General features: G+C 37.4%; 1 pseudogene; it reads left to right on the forward strand.

The window, feature by feature from the left end:
- Positions 1 to 3,010: 3,010 nt before the first annotated feature.
- On the forward strand, positions 3,011 to 4,625 carry LOC118014699 (annotated as a pseudogene).
- Positions 4,626 to 6,254: the final 1,629 nt, after the last annotated feature.

The following is a 6,254-nucleotide window of genomic DNA, read 5'->3' on the forward strand; positions in this document are numbered from 1 at the left end:
TTTTTTTTTTTTTTTTTTTTTTTTTTTGCAGCAATTCTAAGAAACTAAGCCCCTGAATGACACAGGCTTTAGCACTAGCTCCTTCCTAATGATTTCCAAATCTGTTCTACCTCTGCTGCCCATGCTCCTGTTCTTATTTTTGTTTGTTTTGTTTTGTTTTTTCATTTGGATCATTAATCTTATTTGACCTCAATTTTTTTCTTCTGTGGGCTTCTATACTTTTTCTTTTCAAACTCTCCTTGTTTCACTCTGAAAACCAACATTAATGTAATTTCCTGAGTGAGGCACTCAGGTTGTTTATAACATGAACACCTCTCATTACCTAACCTCATTCTCTTGTCCTTACAGACACAGTGTTCTACCCATAAATTGGCCAATTTATCCATTCTAGAATGCTTTTCTAAATATCCTTTATGAATATTGCCACTATTGATTGCTTCTCATTCATAAAAGTCAAGTTCAAAATATTTTTCCTGTTTTAAGCCCTTATGAATAACTGCTTGGAATTTACTTACTCTTCCCCCTAGTATGAAAAAAAACCCAACAACTTCATTTATGCCTTTTATGAGCTTTCTTGCTTATATTAATTAATAAATATTGGAGATACATATTAAGTATATATATAAAATATTTAACACATTAAATATCTGTATTATTCAATATATTAGTCAATTTATGCTAATATTTGCTTTATTAAATGTTCAGCAAATTAATATTACTGTAAAATATTATATGATTAAGATTTATAAAATGTTTAATAAAATTATTAAATATGAAAAATATATTACATATTTAATATATTTAGTATATTCTATATTAATACATATTTATATAAATATATATATATATATTTCTAACAATTATATATAGAGAATCTTCCGAGGAAATGGAAATCATAGATTTTAATTCCAAGGGTTCCTCATACTAGCCATGAGAACTTGAGCATGATACAAACTCTCAAGCTCTTGGTCTTAACTAACAGATAGTTTTATGTAATGCCATCAGTAAGGCTACATGGTAGATAGTGAACTCATGCAGGGCTGGATCTCATGACCCCAAGATCATGACCTGAGCCAAAACCAAGAGTAGGACACAACCGACTGAGCCACCCAGGGACCCCTGTCCAAAGTAAATTTGAAAATAAAGTTTACTTTTATGCTTTCTTTAAAAAAAATAACTGTGCTTGTTATTTTGCATTTTAATGGAATCTAATTTACAGATAGCAATTAAGTGAACTTTTTTTTTTAAGATTTTATTTATTTATTTGACAGAGAGAGACACAGCGAGAGAGGGAACACAAGCAGGGGGAGTGGGAGGGGGAGAAGCAGGCTTCCCGCAGAGCAGGGAGCCGGATGCGGGGCTCGATCCCAGGACCCTGGGATCATGACCCAAGCCAAAGGCAGACACTTAACGACTGAGCCACCCAGGCGCCCCAAGTGAACTTTTTAAAAAGTATAAATGTCTCAAGCCCCCTGCTGATGTGGTATCAAGAAAGCCTTAATAAGGGAACCAGGACTTCCATTCCTGGTTTCAGAATTGAATTAGATTAAAAATCATTACTTTCTCAGCAGTAGAAAAAGTTTATAGTCTAATGAGGGAAGGTGAACACTAAAAATAAATAAATACAAGTAAAATATATTATCAGATACTTCAAGTGATTTGAAGAAGTGTAAACCAAGGAAAGGAGACAGAGACATGGGATGGTGCATTTTAGAGTGAGTGGTCACAAAAAAAATGCTTCTGAGAAGGTGCAATGAGGAAGAGAGACAAATGTCTGGGGAGACAAGTTTTCAGTGCAGGTCAAATAGCAATGCAAAGGCCCTGAGGTGGGATGATTCTGCTGTGTTGGAAGAATGGTAAAGAGTCCAGTGTGCCTTGAGGAGAGAATGAGGGGCAAAGGGGGATTTTGAGATCAGGAAAATGACTAGGGCTAAATAATTTAGAGTGATATAGTTCAGTGTGAAGTTTAACTTATACTCCAAAGGAACTTACACTGGCAAAGGAAACCAAGGAGAAACACATCACACATCTTTTCTCTTTACCTATTTTGTTCTTTGTTCATATTTTCCTTTATGTCTACCTTCTTTGGATCAATTGAGTAATTTCCATGATTTCATTTTCATTTCGGTTCATAATTGCTTATTGAAACATTTTTTGATGGTGATTTGAAGTCATAGTCTAATAATTTCATTATCAGTATCATCTTTGTGTCAACACATGTTGATTATCTTTTCTTATTCCAACAGATTTTTGCTGGATTGTGGTATGACAAGTGGTTTTTGATGAGGACCTGGGCAGTTGGGGTACTATGTTATGAGACTCTGGATCTTATTTAAACCCATTACATTTGACTTTGTCTGACAGTGCTGTGATGGGGAAGGTAGGTGTTGCCTTGTTGCTGCCAGGGGGAGGTAGAAGTCCAGGCTGCCCCCTAGGTCTCTGTTGACACTCATGGGTAAAACTTTTTAATGATGGTCAGAGGTAGAAATTCAAGGTTTCCAATAGGTTTTAATTGATGCTCTCCTTTGCTAAGAGCATCTCTGGTTACTTATGGTCATGTGGCCTCCACTGGCATCATGGAGGGAGGAGTATGACTTCATTACACCTGGCTCTCCACTAGGCCTTCTCTGACATCACCCTGTGGGGACAGGGAAGAATTTCTCATGCCATCAGATTGGAGTAAAAGTTCACACCACCCATGTGATCTCCATTGAAACTGTGAGGCTGGAGTCTTTTTACTACCCGGCAGGAATGGAAGTCCTGGTTCCCTTATTAAGGCTTTCTTGATACCACATCAGCAGGGGGCTTGAGACATTTATACTTTTTAAAAAGTTCACTTAATTGCTATCTGTAAATTAGATTCCATTAAAATTCAAAGACTAAAAAACCGTCTTTGGGGTGATCCGTGGTGGATGTTTTGAGGGCAGCTGACCCGCAGCCTGCATGCTCTGGACTGCCTCTTGTGGAAGCCTGAGCTGGCTGTGTAGCTTTCTCCCTTTGTCTCATAACCATGTCCACCAATGAAAATGCTAATTCACAAGACGCCCGCTTTAACAGATTCAAGAACAAGGGGAAAGACAGTACAGAAATGAGGCGGCATCGAATAGAAGTTCATGTGGAGCTGAGGAAAGCTAAGAAGGATGACCAGATGCTGAAAAGGAGAAACGTAAGCTTGTTTCCTGATGATGTTACCTCTTCATTACAGGAAAACCGCAACAACCAGGGCACTGTAAATTGGTCTGTTGATGACATTGTCAAAGGCATAAATAGCAAGAATTTGGAAAGCCAGCTCCAGGCTACTCAAGCTGCTAGGAAACTGCTTTCTAGGGAAAAATGGCCCCCATAGACAATATAATCCAGGCTGGTTTGATTCCAAAATTTGTGTCCTTCTTGGGCAGAAATGATTGTAGTCCCGTTCAGTTTGAATCTTCTTGGGCTCTCACTAACATTGCTTCTGGGACATCAGAACAGACCAAAGCTGTGATAGATGGAGATGCTATCCCAGCATTCATTTCTCTGTTGGCATTTTCCCATGCCTACATCAGTGAACAAGCTGTAAGGAAACATTGCAGGTGATGGTTCAATTTTTCTAGACTTGGTTATCAAGTATGGTGCAGTTGACCCAATATTGGCTCTCCTTGCAGTTCCTGATATGTCATTTGTAGCATGTGGTTACTTATGTAACCTTACTTGGACACTTTCAAACTTTTGTTGCAACAAGAATCCTGCAACCCCATTAGATGCTGTTGCAACAAGAATCCTGCACCCCCATTAGATGCTGTTGAACAGATTCTTCCTACCTTAGTTCATCTCCTGCATCATAATGATCCAGAAGTATTGGCAAATACCTGCTGGGCCATTTCCTACCTTACTGATGGTCCAAATGAATGGATTGAAATGGTTGTGAAAATAAGAGTTGTGCCCCAGCTTGTGAAGCTTCTAGGAGCTACTGAATTGCCCATTGTGACTCCTGCACTAAGAGCCATAGGAAATATTTTCACTGGGACAGATGAACAGACTCAGGTTGTAATAGATGCAGGAGCACTTGCTGTTTTTCCCAGCCTCCTAATGAACCCCAAAACTAATATTCAGAAGGAAGCTACATGGACAATGTCAAACATCACAGCTGGTTGCCAGGACCAGATACAGCAAGTTGTGAATCATGGATTAGTCCCATTCCTCATTGGTGTTCTCTCTAAGTCAGACTTTAAAACACAAAAGGAAGCTGTCTGGGCTGTGCTCAACTATACAAGTGGTGGGACAGTTGAACAGATTGTATACCTCGTTCATTGTGGCATAATAGAACCATTGATGAACCTCTTAACTGCAAAAGATGCCAAAATTATTCTGGTTATTCTGGATGCCATTTCAAACATCTTTCAGACTGCTGAGAAACTAGGTGAAACTGAGAAACAGTATAATGATTGAAGAATGTGGAGGTTTGGACAAAACTGAAGCTCTACAAATCCATGAAAATGAGTTCTGTGTACAAAGCTTCATTAAAGTTGATTGAGAAGTATTTCTCTGTAGAGGAAGAGGAAGATCAGAATGTTGTGCCAGAAACTACCTCTGAAGGCTATACATTCCAAGTTCAGGATGGCACTCCCAGGACCTTTAACTTTTAGATGGTACAGCTGAGGCAGAAAGTTGTTTGTTGTGTACTCTGTTTGGTAGAAGTTTGTCTTACTGTTTCTTTACTAAGAACTCTTTTTAAATGTGTTTTGTTATTGTAGCACTTTTTACAACGAAACTCTACTTGACCAGTTCCAAACTGTACAACCTGTATGAAGCTTCTCCTCTCAGTGGGTTTCTTATTTCTTTTCTTTTTTTTTAAATATTTTATTTATTTATTTGACAGAGAGAAACACAGCGAGAGAGGGAACACAAGCAGGGGGAGTGGGAGAGGGAGAAGCAGGCTTCCCGCGGAGCAGGGAGCTGGATGCGGGGCTCGATCCCAGGACCCTGGGATCATGACCTGAGCCCAAGGCAGACGCTTAACAGCTGAGCCACCCAGGCGCCCCGGTTTCTTATTTCTATGTAGAATCTCCTCTCTTGCAGTGTCCTGTAAATAAAGATTAAATTCCACTCTTTTCTTTTAAAAAAAATGCAAAGACTATAAATGCTAGCTATTTCTTCCCTTCAAGCAATCTATGGCCTGCAGACCAAATCTGGTTCATGGGTTTTTTTTTTTTTTTTTTTTTTTTTTTTTTTTGTGCAGACCTACACACTCATATTCAGCTCTGGGAAGCCAAGAATAAATAAAGTCAGAGGTTTGTAGTCTCTAAAAGGAGTTAGTACAAAATGTCGTTAATGAAGTACCTGGAAGAATAGGCTACTGTTCACACAGGTACTCTGAAAATACAGTTGCTGAGTGACCATTACATCTTGTTACATGAAAATAGGTTAGCACTTTTTATATACATATTACCAAAAAGGTGGGGTTGTCTACAGTTATTCAATATCTTTGCATAATATCATTGATTTTCAGACTGCTTCTACCTAATGAAGAGGACATGGATTATGTTTATTAAAAGAAAAAAAAATTAAATAGTTCCAATGTTGACTTAAAATCTTGAGCATATAATTTTGACCATCGAAGTCCATATTTTTTGTATTTTATTTTACTTTATTTATATTTTTTAATTCAATTAGCCAACATATAGTACATCTTTAGATTTTGATATAATGTTCAATGATTCATTAGTTGTGTATAACACCCAGTGCCCATTTTTTTAAATTTTTATTTTAATTCCAGTTAGGTAGCATACAGTGTTATATTAGTTTCAGGTGGTTGAAGATTATTTTCTCTTCAATAAAAAATAGTTATTTACTAAAATTATGAATTATGATATTCAAGCTCCTTGATGAAAAATAACCCACAATAATATTGACTTGGCTCTAAGTGACTCAGTTCATTAAAAAGAGCTGAGAAATGTCTTATGAAAATGACAAATCATGTATTTCCAACTTATTAAATATATTAAGATGATATGATTCTAATAGGTTAATGTTAAAATAGAATGTGTTGAAAGGGAAATTCCGTTATTGAGCCTCACTAAAGAATCCATGAGAAGTTGTCAATTGAATATTAACACTGATTTGTCTCCTTATTTGCCTGATATATCCCTATATCTTAATGGCTGGTCCATTTAGAGAAGAAACTGAGTGTGCTTGGCTCAACCCATTCTCTCCTTTTCTGTCCCTCCCTCCTTTGTATATCTACAGGGTGTATCTCTGCTCTGTTGGTATCTGTG

Source organism: Mirounga leonina, unplaced genomic scaffold (assembly GCF_011800145.1).
Source record: "Mirounga leonina isolate KUSES-001 unplaced genomic scaffold, KU_Mleo_1.0 Mir_165, whole genome shotgun sequence".
In the NCBI taxonomy this organism is placed as follows: Eukaryota; Metazoa; Chordata; class Mammalia; order Carnivora; family Phocidae; genus Mirounga; species Mirounga leonina.